This window comes from Myotis davidii, unplaced genomic scaffold, assembly GCF_000327345.1.
Source record: "Myotis davidii unplaced genomic scaffold, ASM32734v1 scaffold803, whole genome shotgun sequence".
Taxonomy (NCBI): Eukaryota; Metazoa; Chordata; class Mammalia; order Chiroptera; family Vespertilionidae; genus Myotis; species Myotis davidii.
This window is the reverse complement of record NW_006295567.1, coordinates 3,892,561-3,913,205: the sequence shown is the minus strand read 5'-3', so window position 1 is coordinate 3,913,205 and position 20,645 is coordinate 3,892,561. Positions and strand designations below refer to the sequence as shown.

General features: G+C 37.8%; 1 protein-coding gene across 1 annotated transcript in view; it reads left to right on the top strand.

Annotated features, from left to right (window-relative positions):
• The window catches only part of ADGRB3 (adhesion G protein-coupled receptor B3), a 669,006-nt gene that overhangs the window by 440,104 nt on the left and 208,257 nt on the right, over positions 1 to 20,645 (top strand). The window lies entirely within an intron of this gene.

The following is a 20,645-nucleotide window of genomic DNA, read 5'->3' as shown; positions in this document are numbered from 1 at the left end:
TACAAAATCAAAGGAAAAAAAAGAGGTATATTCTGAGAACTCTTTTTGGTGCAGAAATACACTATTAATCCTTGCCTTGAATACCTTTCTCAGACTCTGCCTCACTACCAGTTTTCCTTTCCCAGTAAATAATATACTCTAATTATTTGTAACCAGTTTTGGCAGACTGGTTGGTCAGAAAGATGATTGAAAGCCCTGGTTATCATTCTTGTCATGCATTATCTGGGCTGCTTTATTATATACATGCCCAATTCACAACTCATTTCCACATGTTTGTCCTTGTGTGTGCCCCAGATCACTCATTGCCACTAATATCCTTCCAAGGAGGGAGGGTGCTCTTCTGAATTGAATAAGTAGTTTTGGGAATGTTTGCTTCCCCAGGCTTCTGTTTCTACCCAGGTCTCTTTCTTTCAGGTTATGTGAGCATGACTCCCCTTCCCCCACCCCCCTTCTCTTGTCTCAAAAGTTTTAATCTGTTTCAATCTTTTAATGGTTCTTATTATTTTTTAAATTGTCAAATTGATTTAAGAAAGTCGAATGTGGATCAGCATCTCAGCTCTCTTCCTGAACAATACAAAGATTTAGACTTGTTTTACTCCTGTCATCCTGCCCTCCTGACTTATTCATCATTGTTTTCCAGACTGTTCTACCTACCTAGTGTTATCCTTCCCAGATTTCATCATTATCTTTTAAAAGTCTGTGCTTGTGAAATATCACCTGCATATGATTAGTAAATCCTTCACCCATCACTTCTTTCTGCAGTTCACTCCTTCCTAGTGTTGCAATTTCCTTCTGCTTAAGATACATTCTTTAGTAGTTCTGTGACCTAGCAGAGTCTACTAGAGAACTCGCTTGGTCTGTTTCTGACCATGTTTTTACTCTTTGTTCAATATTAAATGATGATAGGACATAATCTTTTTCTTGCTAATTTTCCCCAATTTTAATTATATTTTTTATAAAAAAAAATAAAATCTACAGATGAAAAGTAAGAACTATTAAAATAGAATGATGATCTGAAGAGAAGCCATGAATTTCAAGTGCTGGAAGATAGCCATTAATTCTGTCAAGATTAAAACCTAATATAAAGTAGCTCATAATTAGAAAAAAGTGTTTAACTCAATAGCCTTTCAGTATAAGACATTTAATTAGGAATCATGAAATTATCATGGAGGTCAAACAGTAGAGCAGTGAAAGCTAATATTGGAAATTATCTTTAACTAAAACAGAGTAGAGACAGGATACTGACAAGTCTCATTTTTCTAGCACCAAACAGTATTGACGAAAGTAGTTGTAAGTTTGAGGACAAGTTCATATTGTGAAATCACAAGTTCAGTCTCCATGTATGTCTTCACAGGTGAAGCACAAGGACTAAAATGGGAATATTTGAAAATTTTCACTCATGCCTATACTGTCTCCCAGCAAACCATCCACTCCAGGCCCCCTTCCTTCTCTGTCACCATTTGTGCCAACTACTCCTCTCTACCAGCTCAAGTCTTACCCTTCACTGAGGGCTCAGATCAAGTCTCATTTTCCTCTGAAAGCTCCTCCTCATCCCCATAATGTCCTGAAGTTTTTAGAGCACTGACATTGTTGTCTTATTTTGCCAATTGAACCACGAGAACATATTTGAGAGTGGGGACCACGCATGCCTTTTGCTGTCCTATAGCTACCGTGGCACTTTGTGTGCTGTATTGTGCGTGTGATTACTGTTGCTTTTGTAATACAGTAGTGAAATCTAGCCTATTTGGAAAGAGGGGGACAGGAGGATGCCAGTAAATCAAAAGGACAGTTTCTGCCCTCAGGAACCAAGTAAGGGGACATAAAAAAGGTCCGTAATAACCAGGAAGAGACTAGGGGACATTCACAAAGGTGGGTAAAAGTAGGTTTACACATACAAATAAACAATACAATAATTAATAACACAAAAAGAAATTGACCCATGTACTCACAATTATAAATCTACTTTTGCCCACCCTTGTATATATACATACCTAAAATAATTGGAGGACAATTTTAAGATTATGCCTGAGCTTGAGGATGATAATGGAGTACAAACTAGGTTTCAAAAGAATTTGAAGAGTAATATCTCCATAGAATGCATTTAGTCAGAGAAAGTAGATTTTATAGGTTTTAATGTGTATGTTTTGTAAATGTAAACTTCACCTTTGGAAAACAAGTAATCCCTATTGATAGTGCTATATATGTTTTTGTTTTCTGGAAAGATCATCTCTTTTCACAGTATTTTCTGAGGGGTACAAATTTCAAAACATTGAGCGTTTCATCTGAGAGGAACCCTAAGATACTAAGGATCAAATTCCAAATAACTATCAGAGCTGGGTAGCCTAAGTAGTCACCTTTTTCTTTACTATTGACTTCTGCTTTCTTTTAGAAGTAACCTAACAGATGCAAGTACTATTTATTTTTTAAATTCTTTATTGTTTAAAGTATTACATAAGTCTCATTTTTCCCTCATTGACCTTTCCCCGGATGCCCCCAACCCCCAGCACATGCCCTCACACCCCTACTGTCTGTGTCCATTGGTTATGCTCATATGCATGCATACAGGTCCTTTGGTTGATCTCTTACCCCTTCACCTCCCGCCTTCCTTCATAGGTTGGACAGTCTGTCCGATGGTCATATGACTCTGATTCTATTTTTGTTCATCAGTTTATGTTGTTCATTATATTCCACAAATGAGTGAGATCATGTGATATTTACCTTTCTCTGACTGGCTTATTTCACTTAGTATAATGCTCTCCAGTTCCATCTATGCTATTGCAAATGATGAGTTCCTTCTTCTTTATAGCAGCATAGTAGTCCATTGTGTTGATATACAGTACCACAGTTTCTAATCCACTCATCTGCTGATGGGCACTTAGGCTATTTCCAAATCTTAGCTATTATAAATTATGCTGCTATGAACATAGGGGTGCATATATCCTTTCTGATTGGTGTTCCTGTTTTGCAAGTATGATTTATTAACAATTACATTTAATATTCTACTAGAGGCCTGGTGCACAATATTTGTGCACTCGGAGGCAAGGGGGCGGGGAGTGTCCTTCAGTTTGGCCTACTACCTTTAGCAGCAAGAGCCTTTGGGGGATGTCTGACTGATGGCTTAGGCCTGCCGCTGCAGAGGCAGGAGAGGCTCCCGCTGCGGCGCTCGCCAGCCTTGAGCCCAAGCCTGGCTTGTGGCTGAGCAGCACTCCTCCTGTGGGAGTGCACTGACCACCAGGGGCGAGTCCCTGCATTGAGTGTCTGCCCCTTGGTGGTCAGTGCACGTCATAGCAATCGTTTGTTTCACCATTTGGTTGATTTGCATATTACCCTTTTATTATATAGGATATAGTTTCAGGTGTACAGCCTAGTGGTTAGACAATCAAATACTTTAGAAAGTGTTCCTCTTGATATTTCAAGTAACCACCTGGCCCCAAACATAGGTATTACTGACTATATTATTGACTATATTCCCTATGAAGTAATTTACAGCCCTGTGACTATTCTATCACTACCCATTTGTTCTTCTTTGTTCACTTCACGTTTTTCACCCAGCCCCCTAATCCTCCTCCTCTCTGGCAACTGTCAGTCTGTTCTTTGTATCTACAACTACATTTTTATTTGATAAGGATTTTGATGCATTATGTCAGGCCTCGTTAAAGTGTTTTCAGATTTTCACCTGGTGACATTGATTTCAGTAGGATTCAGAAAAATGTCCTCTATAAGCTAATTAAATGTCAACAAAAAGAGTACTTATCTTTTTATTTAAAAAAATGTTCTCTTGATTCAACTGAATAAGTGCACTGTCGTATTAAGCACGGTGATGCTAAACATGAATTAATTTCTACATACAAACTTTGTACATACAGACAAAATGTCATTCATACTTTGTGTGTCATGATTTTAAAAATTCTTGTCCTGGCTCAAAAACAAATCAGCAAGTTAAAGCATATTGATCACTAGGAATTTGCAGTCTTTTGTGTCTAAATGATACCAAAGGACCAATTTTGACTCTGACTTAGAAAATTCAGCAACTCATATTTTTTACTTAAGATTATAAAAAATCTACCTGAGGATAAAAAAGGTCCATAATAACAGGAAAAGAGACTAGAGGCACAATTAAGAGAAGAAGAAAAAATGCCAAGTGTTGAATTTAGAAAAGTCATAACAGGTTCATCTGAGGCAATAAACAAAACAAAAAACAGAAATTGTTCCCTCTATGAGAGATTCCCTGTGTAATTGAAATGAAATACAAGGAATGTACCAAGACATAACTTTGATTTAGTCTTCAGTGAGGAAGGAGGAAAATCACAGTGGCCAAAATAAAATAATAACTTGTGATCTCTTTCTTAGCAGATTCTTTAGTGAAAAGAAATAGTTTCAAAAATATGCTCTCAGCACTACTATACATGTATATACAAATATATATTATTCTATATAATAAAAGTCTAATATGCTAAGTGTCAGGTCATTTGGTCAACCGTTCAACCAATCAAAGCATAATATGCTAATGATATGCTAAGGCTGCTCACACTTGCTATGATGTGCACTGACCACCAGGGGGCAGACAGCCAACCAGTCGTGCAATGACGACTACAGGGCAGATGCTCCAACCAGTAGGTTAGCTTGCTGCTGGTGTCCGGCCAATCAGGACTGAGCAAGATGGGCGGAACACACCCTGGAGCCCTCCCCACAGTCCCTCCTTGGCAGTTCAACCTCCTGTGTCCCTCCCCAACCCTGATCATGCACTGGTGGGGTCCTTGGCCTGGCCTGTGACCTCTCACACTTCGGGACCTTTTGGGGATGTCAGAGAGCCAGTTTCAGCCCGATCCTGCAGGCCAGGCCGAGGGACCCCACTGGTGCATGATTCATGCACTGGGCCTCTAGTATATTTGTAAAAATGATACATACTACTGGGACTATAAAAATATTAGAACATAAGATTTGTCATCCTGAGTAAAAAATTGATTTTTCCCCTCCCATATTTTATCAGTGACACTGATATCATAAAAATTTTTTCTGGGAAAAAAGTTATAATTTATGATGATAACTTTAAATAATGTAAGAATATATGCCCAACACCTATTTTTCTCTATGTGTATATTACTTGCAAATAACTCCTCCTCTTTATGTTTGTCAACCAGACTAAATGCTACCAAAGCTCTCTGCTGTAGAAACATACATCCTACTATATTAAAAAGTAATTATTTTATTTATATTAAAATTTCTGTTTACATGTATAGTACTATACATTTTGAATTCCACAGATAAGTATACTGTCTTCTAAAAATCCCTCTCATGATTATATTCCTTTTGGTTATTCACTACCTACTATATTTTTGTTGTTTATCATTTTCAAAAATAAGAGTTCTTCTTTTGTTCAATCTTTAACCATTTTCTTTGATTATTTTGGTGAGTGTATTTTTTTTTTAAATCCTCACCTGAGTATTTAAGCAGAGAGGAAGGTAGAGAGAGAAACATGGATGTGAAAGAGAAACATCAATGGGTTGCCTTCTGTATGCACCCCTGGGGATCAAACCCACAATCCAGGTATGTGCCCTGACTGGGAATCAAACATGCAAACTTTTGGTGTATGTATAGGATGACCTTCCAACCAATGCTCCATCCAGGGCAATCATTTTAGTTCTTCATTGAACTATCTTCAAACCTTTAGTAACCAAATCATATTTAGAACTTTAAATAATAGCCTATTTTATTGATATGTGTATCTAGAGGAGAATACTTCTCTTTCTACTTTGAATATTGCCTAGCTCTTTGTGGCACTTTAAACACATTATCTAATATACATGTGTGTGTGCATATGTATATATGTGTATATATATAATCCTATGCATGCATATACATGTATATATGTGTGTGTATGTATATATGTATACATATGTGCATATGTGTGTATATGTATATGCATGTATATACATATATGTATGTATATATACATATATTCCACGTTCAAAGGCTATTAAATCACGTTGTTTACCCATATCTTCAGAAAAAAATCACTTCTACTATCATGGTGGTAAACAACCTGCTTCCCTATTTATAATGGTCTGACCCTCTAGCAACTTCAGCGTGAAATTATAGCTAATGTGCCTACAAACATCAGGTGGTCATAATAATCAGGCCACTCAGTGTGTATATCTAAGTGACCATCTGTCCGATTGTCTGTCTGACTGACCGACCAACCGGTACAAAGACGCACACTGGCAATTTAAAAATAAATATTGACTCGCGCATGTGCAATACATATAAAGCTCTCACTGGCAACAATCGCACGCATGTTTTAATTTTATAATACTATATTATATATACTATTTTGACATGAAATTTTTGCAGTAATGTAATTACCACATGAATCTTTCTTCTAATTAATTTCCTTTCAGTGTGCACGAATCCATGCAGCTGGCCACTAGTAAATACGTATCTTCTTTAGGGCCAATGATTTCATTGATTTAAAAAAAAAACAAAAAATATTTCAATCCCTCACTGTTAATTTTTTTCTTTTTAAAAATAATATATTTTCCAATAAATAATCTTTATTTCCCCACCTCACTAACATAGTAGCCTTCCTTTCTCTTTTCCTTTTCCTTTTTTTCCTTCCCCCTACCTTTCCCCCTTTCTTTTCCCCTTCCTTCCTTCCTTCCTTCCTTCCTTCCATCTTTTTGAGCCTCAAATGTGAAATTAAAAATGGATGGTCCACATGGTTCCTTATAACTCCTGAATTCTGTGAGTGTCAGGAGTGGAATCTTAATGCAAGAATGTATAAATATCTAAAGTGCTTTCCCCTGTCTCTAGCACACTTGTTTTCCATTTGAACAACTATGTTACTCTTTTCCCAGTAGTTTATATTCATTGATTTTTATCCTTTACTAAAGATCTCAGTAATTCACAGAACGATAAAATATACTCCCTGTGGTTTGTGGGTTGGTCTGAACTTACGTTATGGTAAATTAAAAACAGACACGTACACAAACAAATCACAGTGGCTTAAAATAGCAGTTTCTCAAATAGTAATATTCACTTTGTTAGTTAACAAATATTCTGGTGGCTGTAAGAAATAGTTCCTAAATGTCCAATGGCTCACACGCAATAGATATCTTTCTCTTCCTCCTGTTAACAGAATAAATAGGCAAAGCAGTTGTCAGGGAGCTTTCCTTCAAGCGATCATTCACCAACCCAGCTGACGCACATGGGCCCATCTTCATCACTTCTTCAGAGGTTGCTTTGAGGTCAGGTCCATTTCAGGCACCAGGGAGTAGAGAATAATGTGGAAGAGCAGGTATGGGGGTTTTAATGACCAGGCCTAGAAACAGCACCTATCACTTACTCTGTGTTCAGTTGGCTACAACTGTATCACATGACCATGTCTAACTACAGGAAAAAAAAATATGGAATATGTAGATGGTGTACTGTGTTCCCAGAAAGAAGAAAGCTTTTTGGGGGATGCCTGGCAGTCTCTGTCACATCTACTTTACTCAACAATATTGTTCCAGAATCAGGAAGGGTGTGGTAGTAAGGCACTAGCGACAGACAGTTTATGGTTAACTATGACTTCAAGGTCTTCAGTGTGCCTGAAGTAGATATATTCAGCTGCCAAGGTTTCAGGGACCCAAGCATAGCTATGTAATGGTTTTGACGTCAGATCACCCTGTTATCATCACAGGTTACTGATAAACGTACTCAGTGGCAGCCAGTGTTCAAGAGTTCACAATATAAATGGGCCAAAGTGACAGTAAAATGTAAAACAAACTTTAATGACCCCAACCTCCACACAGCCATTTGCTTTTTTTCATCAGTTCTTTTCTTAGAGAAGGAGGCTGGCTCAGTGCCAGGGTCTTCAGTGGTTGGAATGACTTAACAGATACAATGAATTCTTTTTTATTGTAGGTTGCCATTTTTTTCCCTCTCTTGAATTTCAGATTAATGAGATTTACAGCATTAAGTTTATGAAATGCTAAGTTAATGAATTATAATGAGGAATAAGAATATCCTATTGTAAAACTGACATTTAGACTAAAAGGAAGAGCTATATGATGAAATTTAAATCAGAACTCAACTGACTAAAGAAAGCAAAGGTTATAAGAGAAAATGTGAGAAAAAGTTCTTTACACCCATCAGAAGGCTCTAGAGGAAAATATTATTTTACTTTAAAATTAACCGGTGCATGGCTCTATTCTGAATAAGCAGATCTGGATCTGTGGGTTTACTCTAAGCCCAAAGATTTCTATGTGAACCTGAGAAAAACGGCTCAACATGAGATAACTGCTACTCAAAGTAGTTATGAAAACAGGTGCCTTACCAAGTCCTCTCACTCAACATAAAGGGACCCTGGTATTTTAGGGGCTGTTCAATGCCTCTTCACCTCACCCACTCACCACACCAGTTCCTGGGTCACACCTGACAGTCCAGGGTTTCCCAAGGTAGTGCTTTTGAGTCTAACCCTACTAGCCTGGGCCCATACTGCTCACTTGTATCCAGGCATTCATCTTCCCTGCTGTCAACACCTCTGACCTGTTAGCAGTCCCACCACAAGGACTTGCTTCTGCAGGCAGTCAAGTGCCAATGAACAACCTGTGTGACTCACTGCATTAAGATGGGTTCCTCAGTGCCCTATTGTTGTAAAAAGTAACTGCTGACACAGGAATTTCAGGCATTCTGCGCTCAGTGAGAGATTTTATTGTGGGTGTCACTTCATTATCCCTCAAATTATGACATAGATCTATTGGAAAAGGTTGCATTTTATGTGAAGAACTGTTATTTATACATCACTGATGTAATGAAATTATTTACACATATAAGCCATATGTAGAAATGTGTACAGAAAAAGATATCAGTAGCTACCATTTTTTACTATTTAAGTATGTTTTCTAAATTAATCCTTTAAAAAATTGTTTCTGGGTTTTTATCCTTGTCTTGCAAGTGATATAGTTGTAAAGCTATGGAAATTGTGCAAGCTGACCCAACTAATAAGTGTGAGACGAGCTTAGAACACAGGTCTGTTCATGGCCAACCCTCAGTGTGTGAATAACAACTATTTTATCTTGACTTCAAATACATGTGTTCACTTTGACTCTCAATAGGAAGTGAACAAACTAGAAACATTGTGTTTTAAAGGAAATTTAGAGATCATGTTAGCTAAAGCAGTTATGCTGAGGCCCATAGAAATGAACTCCCTCTATTCCAAGGTCACCCAATAGGTTAGCAGCATAGCACAGAATAGAGCTGGCCTCACTATTCTTTCCTCTGTGACATGTTGCCTCCTGCACTGTAGCCCAAATGACTTATTGAATATGCCATTTTAGAAGATGATATCTTTCAAAGCATGTTCTTTCAGCATCTTAGCATCTAATGCCTGATGTATTATAAAATTAGAGTAAATGGGACAATTCATGAGAATTGTAGACGGCTTTCAAGAGGAACACAGAAGGAAAACAAAGTGTGATCTTATTTGATCACATCCTAGATTAGACCATGTCCATTCTCCCACGCAGAGTAGTCCCACTGAGAATGAAACTCTCAACAGAGATCCCCACAGACATGAGACATTCTCACCCAGAAACAAAATTGCTGCTCATCTGCCTTTGTTGTCATGAGCCAGGGAGGTAACCAGCTTTACCCAGTTTGACTAATCAGTGGGTTTCCTGTGAGTATTTGAGGGTGTTTCTGACCCCTATTAGTTTGGCATGTGCTCTAAGAAATCGTGTTTTCATCCATGGTGATTGACTTTTGTGGTTCTGTCCTTCTTCTGAACAAGGGCATGTGTTTTCAAGACAGCTGGTCAGGGTTTGGGATGCAGTCCACACATGTGATGCACCCAAGGTACAAGCCCAGCTAGGGAAGAACTCCCGCTCTCAACTTAATTACCTTCAAGCCTTAAAAACTGAGCTAATGGCCCTAGAGCACTTTCCCATGAAGCACTGCCCCCATCTATGCACATGAAGTCATATACAACTAAAGACACTTTACTTATGCAGATCACAGAGGACTCCTGAATGTCCCCTAAACCAGCTTTTGAGACCGTTCTAAGTTCACCCCTGAAGAGAAAGTGTAGGGACAGATCAATTTAACCACTTGAAATCTTTCTCATGGAACATGCTCTGATTAAAGACATTCAATAAATGAAATTCTTGCCAAAAGCAAGATCAAAGCATAATGTTAGAGAATTCCATTTCCCCACCACTTTGTCAATGTGATTGTTCAGCCTAAGGTCACTGATTCAGAACTCATCAATACCAATCTCCGGTCTCCTTGAAGCCAAGACACCTTCCTTCCTGAGCCTGTCTGTGAAACTTTGAGATGGCCTATGTGATCGTGTTAGGATTTAGCTTCAAGTTCCAGCCCTGCTTCTTACCTTGTACACAAGGGCAAACCCCAGCTGTTTTTGTGTTTATTTCCTTGTCTTAAAATGGAATACTTCAGCTTCGTCTTAACTCAGGTATCCCAATTTATCATTTTCTAAAACTGTATAACCTATGTTTTTTTCTTTTATCATCCTATCAGATAACAAAGTTCCTCCCAGACTATTCACCCAAAGTAAAAACCTCTGTCTTTACTCTTAACCTTCAGAGCTCCACATGGACCCTCCCCTCCTTGATTAGCGCTCCTGCTTGGCTTCTCACTGTTCTCCTGCTTGTTCTCCATGTCACTCTGCCCAACTTTCTTTTCTACCTACAAAGCAAACACCTTACAGAGCAGCATCTGTACTGACTGGGATGCTTTCTCTCTAGAATCCTGTAGGATGTGAGTTCTCATTTCTGTTAGCTGTTTACTCAAGTATCATCTTGAGAGAGAGGCATTTCTTCCCACCCTTCTAAAATAATCAGCCCCCATCCTCACAATGTGTGTGCCCCCTTATCATTTACTGTTCAAATACTATTTTACTTATTCTGCTTATTACTTGCTTCTATCCTCCCCACCACCACCAAAAAGCTTCCTTTAGGGGTGATATTTGTGTCTGTTTTGTTCACTGCTACATCAAACAGTACTTGGCATAGAGTAGGTGCTCTTTACATGTTTGAATGAATGAATCGCTTTCTTAAAATCCTAAGTAGGGATTCCTTTCCATGTACTTATGATACCATGAATGATTTGGCTAGTTAGTTATATTATTTGAAAGAGCCGAACCAAAGCTCACTAATGCATTTCACTTTTGTTTTTTAAAGCCTGTGTTTTGCGGTTGAGAAAATAATAATCATATTTCTTTTCAAATTCTAAATCTGATTTTTATGTGTTGAAAATGCATGCATTATTTCATACTTATTTCCTCAAAGTGGATTTATCTTGTGGTGGCATCGATTCTTGTAGCTTCCACGGCATCCAGAGAGAAATCTTGAAAAGATAGTGTTTAAATTCATGTCCCAAATGTGACTCTTCAATGCAAATTGAGTGTGAATTTATTAGAAACCATTAGTGGGATAAATGTTCTCCTATTATGTAAATCTGTACCTTTAATCTGAAATGAGGAGCATGAATTGCTTTCCGAAATATCTAATCTGTGATTCTGTAATTGGATGAGCAGGTGGTTAATTACAGGTGCTGCAAGTGACTTGCCCCTCACCACAAGAACACAAATAGCTAATTCTGGGTGTCCCAAGTTACTGACAGGGGCAGTTGTGTTGGCTACACAGTTTTTAAATCCACAAGTGTGTTAAGTGCCTGAATCCATAAGCAGAACTGGATATGTGTTTTTGTTTTATGAATATTGAAGTTGACCTTTCACAACTAATAAACATTTAAGAAAATCTTATAGATATATTTATATTGACTTTTATATAGTAGTTTACAACAGTATTTGGTTTTATGTCCAAAATGTTGGTGGAGCAGGTAGAGAAACTGTACTTACCCACATTTTTTAATACTGCACTAAATAGCACATGGCAAGTCTAGATAAATTGTAAAAAAAAAAAGGGGGGGTCATTTATAGCTCCCTTGCTGCACTGAGGCACTCAATTTATGACTCCACTTGTTTTGTAATAAATATTTAAGTTGTAGTACTAAGGAGGTGATTATAAAGCATGTTTAGATGCTGAGTTTGAGTCATAACCAATAATGTGTAGCCATATAAGTGAATTCTGCATGAAGTGTCCTCCCAGATATTCAAAGGACTATCTCTGAAGTAGGAAACCCAAGATACCCACATGAAGTTTGATTTTTAATACTATATTCTGTTTAAAGGCAGAAATGTTTACAAAACAGAGAGAAAGAGAACGTGGTCACAGAGCATGGAGTCAGAGATTGGCGCATGGCAGGAGGCAGAGAGAACATTATGAACTTGTCATGAGAGATTCCCCCTCCTGCTTGTGAACACATAGCTTTGAGGCCCAAGGAGTTTTATTGCTGTCTGTTTCCAAACTTAATAATCCTAAAGACTTACAGACATACAAACAGATGGAATAAAATGGGAAAAAGTTGGGGCAAGCGGGGAAATATGCCTGAGAAGCATTGTAGAAGAGAGAAGGTATAATACCATAGCCTTGTCCTGAAGAAGCGTTAGTTAACTTTAATGCCATGCCTATATTTAAAAATGGAGGACATTTCAAATGGAATCCATCAGATAAAGACCATTTGACATCTGCTGGACCTCTACCCAACCCCCAAAAAAGTTCAAGATTAGAATTTGATAAGAATAACTTAAATTACATTAGAGACATAATAGTATAAGTGGCACTTGGCATAATTTTAATAAAACAGAGTGAGGTATAATGATGTAATAATGAACCTGACTCCTGAAGCCACTCATCAAAACTGGTCTCTGGTGATTTTATAGTCACCTTTTATACATGCATTTCCTTTGCCCACAGTTCTTTGCTTATTCATTGTCTCCATAATAGATCAATGTCAGGGACAGCTCCTACTTTTTATGTGATGATGAGAGACCTGCATTTATAATCAGTAACTTCAGTAAGAGACATGATTTGATCCCTGTCTTTGGCTCTTGAATCTGTTTTCCATTTTTTCTACCAAAATATTTTCTCTTTTGATGGTTCCTCACCACCTCATTAGATAAAGTGCAAACTCCTCAGAATGATATATGAAGCCTTCCAAGATCCAGCCCCATTTCCAATCATTCTGTTTTCTCCTGCACCTCTGACTTGTAATTCCAAGCAGTCAGCCATTTGTAGTAACTTCAACACACCTTACTGACTCACACTTTTCTTCATGCTGTTCCATCTGCCTACAGCTCTTGCCATACACTTCGTCTCGGCCTCGCAAATTAAGATCACAACTTCGGTTCTTATCTTCTGTTTTCCCAAGGCACCCTTTACCCACCTCTAAATGATCACATAGCACAAGGCAATGAGCCTCTATATTAGTGGCAGCCCTTGTCCTAGAGTACAGTTGGTAGATGTTGAAGACTTGCCTCTTTAATTGGATTTCCAAGCACAGTGCCCGGCTCACATTAGCTGCTCATTGTCTGTTGAGCTGAACTGAACACTACATGTGAGTCTGCCACAATATAGTCATCTATTCATTCACTTTCATTCAAACAACAGCTATTAGATTTCATTTTGTTTATCAAGGCCCTTACTACTTGCTGACTTAGCATATATTCTTATAAGTAAAAAAAAAAAATCAGCTTAAAAGTTTTAAAATTGCAATAGCTTAGACAGTTTAAATGTAATAAACTGAACAGAAAATGTTGAAAATGCATTTTGCCTGCATTTGGGAATTTAAGTAGCACTGAAACTCTCAATAATCTTTACAAGTATTTTAAACTCTAAGACCTGATTTATTAAGTTGGATTTGAGAGCTCATTCTCATATAGCTAATAACCTAATGTGACAAATTGCCTCATGTGAAAGGATATGTCCAATATATCTAAGAAGAAGAGACAAAGAAATAAATTGAATGTTCCTCGCCTTGGCAGTGTTGCTCTTCCCAGCCCAGTCTCCCAAAATATTACCTCCATTAACGTTAAAACAAGTTCAGCACCTACCTTTTGGTAGAAGCCACCAAGCAGTTTTTGTGTGCTTGTTTCCATCTGCCAAAATAGAAGTAACAATTTATTATGTTTTGTTTGCTTCCAAGAAAACCAAAGAAAGGATATTCCAAGAAAATACAAAATTTGATATTATGCCATCATGTCCCACAGTGAATGAATACCTTTTGTTCATTATCAAGGTGCATTGTAAATTTTAGATGACTGCAAAATTTAAGCCAGTTGTATTTGTTAAAGGATTATTAGAATTGGGAATAAATTGAATCATCACTGGGGAGGGAATTAAGAGCAGCCAGCTCCCACAGTCAGTCCCAATCAATCAATCTACTGCTGGGCTGTTTCTAAAGCAGACACCAAGTACAAATAACCTGTACCATTTGAAAATTTTCATAGGCCAACCTCTTTCTAAAAAAATAAAATACATAAATGTCAATTGCTTCTAAGAAGAGGAAGTCAGAGTTAAGTAAAATGGAGAAAGATTTGTTTCTTCATTCAAAAGCTGCAAATGCGAGAAACCACATAACAGCAGATACTTCAGTACTGAAATTTGCACAAAACCCCAAGGCAAATTAGTACTTTTCATCAGCAGGGCAATCTGACGGTGTCTATGTGTGTCTTTATGTTTCTTACATTTAATGAAAGTCAAAAGATAAATACAAAGTATAATTAGAGGTCTTATTAATTTAGTTTTGCACATGCTCATTCATCTGCTTTAGAGATATTTGAGATATTCAATTGTCAATTAAGCCCAAAATATTTTAATTTTCTTTCACAGAAATGGGAAGCTCCTTTTCAACAAGGTGTCATTACTCTTAGTGTTGGTTAAAAAATGGGCATAGTCTCTGCCCTCAAATTAATGAACAAGATGACTTCAGAAATTTTTTTAAATGCTGTGAATTAAACAAAGCCAGACACTGTGACAAAGAATGACTGGATTAACAGAGAGGCTGAGAGGGCCTTAGCTTTGACAGAAGTCAGGCCAAGCCACTGGGAGGAGGTGATATTTTAGACCAGATCGCAATGATGAGGAGCTGTGTGAGGATCTAGGGTGAGTGTGTCCCTGCAAGAACACAGCAAGACACTGGCCCTGAGGCAGGAAATAGCTCAATGCGGTGAAGAAAAGAAGGAAGCTCCAAGAGACTGGGGCATATTAGGTGAGAAAACAGAGTTAATATCATATCAGATCATGTGGGGTCTTTAGGACATTGAAGGGAATTTGAGTATCTTTACAAAATAATGAAAAGTCATATGGGGCCCTGCAACTAAGGGAACAATATAATTAGTTTTGTAAAGATCCTCGAGGTTGCTGTGTGGACAGCGGGTTGTAAAGAGACAGAAATGGAAATAGGAAGATCAGTGTTGCTAAGAAAATAAGAGGCTGACTTTCAACTTTGTAGAGCTACTCCAGTTAATTGGCAATTCTGTCATCGAATGTTTAAGATGAAAACGACCTTTGAGGGCCAGGATCAAGCTGTGTTATAGAGGTATCTATTCATATTTCCAAGATAAAGAGCCTTCTTTCCAGGAAGCCTGAGTTTGCAGGTCAGAGCAGACGCCAGGTTTCCTCAAGCCACTGAGAAAGTAGCACAGCAAAGGGGTAAAGACACCCACTCTGGATCCAAATGTCCTGTTTTTCACATCCTGCCCAGTAACTTAACAAGCTGTGTTACTGTGGGCAAGTTATTTAACTTCACTGGGCCTCTTTTTCTCACCTAGCAGAGACGATAATCTTCTTACCTAATAATAGACAAACATGTAAATTGACCATACCTTTGTTACGCAAACCAGCCAATCAGGAGAGTATGCAAATCAACATAACAAAGATGGCAGTTAATTTGCATACGTAAGCTACAAGCAGTGGAGCCAAGCCTGATGGTCCAGGGGCCGGTGGAGCAGTGAAAGCCTCACGGCCCCCGGGGCCAGCTCCAGTCGGAGCCTGGCCAGAGCAAAGACCTGGGTGCTGGGTGCCAGAGTAAAACCAGTGCACACAGCCAGGGGAAAGGAAGGCCTATTGCATGAAATCTCTTTGTGCAACAGGCCTCTAGTAATAATAATAATTATCCTGTTTCATAGGATTGGTCTGAGATTTTCATGAGTTAGTATTCATTAAGTGCTAAGAAAAGTACCCAATAAGCACTGTAAAATGGTTATGAGACATACAAAAGAAGCACAGAGGTGTCAAATATTGCCAGCACCAGATACTGAGCACCCAAGGACCACAGCTGTGTGGGGAGCTTTTGTTCTCCAGTGTAGTGCTTAGGAGGGCATGTGCAGTAGGGGTAATGATGGATATCACATGTTGCTTAAAGAGATTATTCAAGGATGATACTCCTGAGAACATCGACTATTGGATTCCTACTCAATAGAAGTTTCCTTTCCCCTTTTTTTATATATATGTAGAGTTCATATCTCATAACGGAAGCTCAAATATCACACATTCTTTTCCGGTCTGGGCTTGGCCATCTGATTATGGCAAAGGACCATAAGGTAGCATGGGTAATATGTATATGGCCTTTGGGTAGAGGTGGGGAAAGGAGGGCTTCTGACAACAAATTACCTCTCCAATAAAGCAAATTCTACTGATAACATTCCCTTTTCTCTTCCCATGATTATGAGTATTTCTAAATGAATTAATGTTTGGAATGGTAACAATGTATGACCAGAAGGAAGAGTCCACATGTATTATTGTGCTGCTGGAGTCTCCAAACATGGAACTACCTATATCTCAAGTTCTTCATTTATTAATAAAATCCTTTTCTTTAGGCCTCTTTGGACTGTTGTTTTGTTACTGGGAGTATAATTATCCAGTCTATAATCTCTGCCAAATCATTCATTATTTTTCAGCAAATAGTAATTTGATCCCTTTAATGTCAATCTTAGTATAGAAGTAAAATAGATATGAACCCTAATAGCATTTATGATTGTGTTATTCACCATTTACTTCTGTGATTTTGTCCTGTGTGATTCAAAGTCGTGGATTTTTTTTTCTTTGTCCCATTGCCCCTCCACAACATAATGAAGTTTCTTGGATACCAAATGAACTTGATTAATGTTTATTGAATTATATTGAATAGGTTTGGATAAATTGAATATTTCTTCCCCCACTTCTTATAGTTGTAATTCTATATAACCTAAGAGATTAGTTAATACTATAATGTTGTGGTGATCCCCCAACCATAAAATTATTTTCGTTGCGACTTCATAACTGTAATTTTTGTTACTGCTATGAATAGTAATGTAAATATCTGATATGTAGGATGTATTTTCATTGTTACAAATTGAACATAATTAAAGCATAGTGATTAATCACAAAAGCAATATGTAATTATAAATGTGTTTTCCAGTGGTCTTAGGTGACCCCTGTGAAAGGGCTGTTCAACCCCCAAAGGGGTCGCAACCCACAGGTTGAGAAACGCTGCTCTAATTGAAAGATATTTTGACTAAGAATTATGCTTCACTCAAATTAAATACAGACTCATAAAAGTAGGAAAAGAAAAATAACTTTGTGAATGTATATTATTAATAAACTTTCTGTCTTGATACTACTCATTGGAGAACATTATGGGGGAAGACATGTCCCTATTGATAAGTCTTTCAGCGTTGCTAAAGCATTATGACAGCTTTTTCTAAAAATTGCTAGAAGACATTTTCTTCATATGCTTCCACTCAGATTTTTCTCAAAGAGATACTTCAAAGAGAACAGTAGAGCACTTTCCAGAGTGAGCTGATCTTCTCCCAACTCCAAAGTAAAGAATACAGTAATACAGACTATAATAGCATTTGATTATCACCATTTCTCAATCTTTTTGAAGATATGAATTAAGGCAGAATAGAACTCCTAATTCCAGTTTTCTTACAGCATTATTCATCTTCCCTTATTTCTCTCAGGTTCCAAAACCCCTCCTCTCTGCTACGCCTTGTGAAATTCTCAGGTTCCATCATGTGCAGAACACTGAGAAAGTAGGGCGTTAGACTAATGTCTGAGGTTTCAGCATGTCCTTTGCAGTTTTACACAGAATCTGACATGTAGACACTCATTACTAGATCTCAATTCCCTCTAATACATCTCTTTTCATTGTTCCTGAAATTCTCTCCATAGACTGCCCTAAATTCCTTACTCACTTTTAAGTTTTATGTTCTAATAAAAGTATTTTATGGTTAAGTAGAATTTAGAGGTTTCAAACTAAAATGAGCATTCCTTATACTTTATATCCCTTATATTCTATGAACATTTTAACCATAGTCCTCAGATTATGGATAGACTATGATCTTTTTAATTTTTGTTTTATTTTCTTACTCAAGCCTCAGTAGAATTGATTATAGACAATAGATGGCTCAAAACCATAGATTAAAAACCTATTATATTCCAGGCACCTGGAATGGAAAGATAAATATAAATGGATCTTGGCTCAGTGGACTCTTGCTCTAGTTGGGGAGAGAAGTGAGAAGGCAAACAAACCAAGTCTAGGTCAAACTGGTTCCCAAGCATGTAGTAGATGTTTAATAAATGTTTAAGAATGAAAGAAAGGAGCATGGAAGGGCTATATTTGAGTATACACATTTGTTCACCAAGGCCCAAGGATTTTATCTATATTCATTGCCTTAGTAATCTCATTCTCATGGTTTATAGTATTGTGTATTAATCAATGACTCTAAACTTACATCTCTAGCACCAACTGTGCCTCTGAATGTATGTCTGATTTTCATGTGGACATCTCCACTTGGACAGCCAATACGCTTCACACACTCAACATTCCAAACCCCAATTCTTGAACCTTTCCCCCACACCTATAATTTACATATTCTTTCCTATCTCAGTGAAAGACAACTCCATCCTTTTAGATACTCAGACCAAAAAAGTTAACTCCTTTCACATCCTATATCAAATTAAGTGAATATTATCAGCTCTGACTTCAAAATGTACCCAGAATTTTAATCACACATCACTTCCATTGCTGTCATAATGGATCAGATCATGGTCAATGGTCTAGACCAGGGGTGGGCAAACTTTTTGACTCGAGGGCCACAATGAGTTCTTAAACTGGACTGGAGGGCCGGAACAAAAGCATGGATGGAGTGTTTGTGTGACCTAATATAAATTCAAAGTAAACATCATTACATAAAAGGGTACAGTCTTTTTTTTTTTTTAGTTTTATTCATTTCAAACGGGCCGGATCCAGCCTGCGGGCCGTAGTTTGCCCACAGCTGGTCTAGACCCAAGATTATTGACATAGGTTTCTAATTACTTTAACTGGTCTTCCTGCTTCCACCTTTGCCTATATAGTCTATATTTTCAACACATCAGTGAAGGTGATCTGCTGAACTATAAATTAAACCATGCCATTCCATCATTTCAGCACATTTCCATCAACTCCCATCCCATGTAGAGAAAACACCAAATTCCTTACAATGGGTTATCAAGGCCCTTCTGAATATCTCTCTTCCTTTCTCTCTCTGGTCTCAACAAATGGTATCCATCTCTATTCTCATAATTATTTGAAAATTTTAAAAGCAATGGAAAGGGCCTCATAGGCTTGGCTAAGGATTTTAGACTCTCTTCTGTAAAGTAGTGGTCCTCAAGTTTGAACACATATCACAATCTGAAAACTGGTTGCTGGGCCCTACCTAAAGATTTCTGGTTCCATAGGTTAGGAGTAGATCCTCAGAATGTACATTTCTAACAAGTTCCCAGGTACTAGTATATTCATTACTAATGGCTGTGTAGCAAATCACCCCAAACTGACTGGCTTAAAACAACAAACATTTATTATCTCACAGCCTTTGTGGGCCAGGAGTCTATGGTGAATATGGTGGCCAGGTGTCAGTGAGGGCAGTGGTCTCATTTGAAAGCTTGAGTGAAGGAGGATCTGCTTCTAAGATCACATGTGAGGTTATTGGTGGGATTCAGTGATTCTCGGGCTGTTGGACTGAGGGCCTCAGTTCCCTGCTGGTTGTTAGCTAAAGACCTCCTCAGTTCTTGGCCATGTACTAGACTCTCCACAGGGCACTCACAACATGGCAGCTGGCTTCCTCAAAGATAGCGCGCAAGAGAACGCCCCAAGGTAAAAACCACAGTATTTTAGTAACCTAATCTTGGAAGCTACATCCCATTACTTCTACCACATTCTGTTTGGTAGAAGTGGATTACTAAACCCAGCCCACATTCAATGGGAGAGAATTACATAAGGGTGTGACTACCAGGAGGCAGAAATCATTGGCGGCCAAGGTGATAATGATGCTGGTTTGAGTGCCATAATCTGAAAATCATTGCTATAAAGAATTTTAAGCAAGTGAGTGACATGGATGGATTCAGCATGGAGAGGTCCTGAAAAGGGAGGCGAGACTAGTTATAGGAATCTATGTCAGTAATCCACATGATGACCTCGATGTTCAGATAATTAATATGCTTTTATGTTCTGAAAATTAGTATTTTTATCCTCCACATACCTCAAATATCTGGTCTAAACTTCCTCTATAAATGAGATATTTGAAAATAATTTTCAAGTTTATATAAAAAGATCTGTATGGAGTTAAATTCAATAAGGGTTTCAGTACCATCTTGTCCCTTAATTTACATTTTTTAAATCAAGAGATTTCAACCTGGACTATCATAAAAGGTACTTTGTACTTGGCCATTAACAACATTCCAAGATGAAAGTAATTGATGGTTCTAAATATATAAGTGCAGACA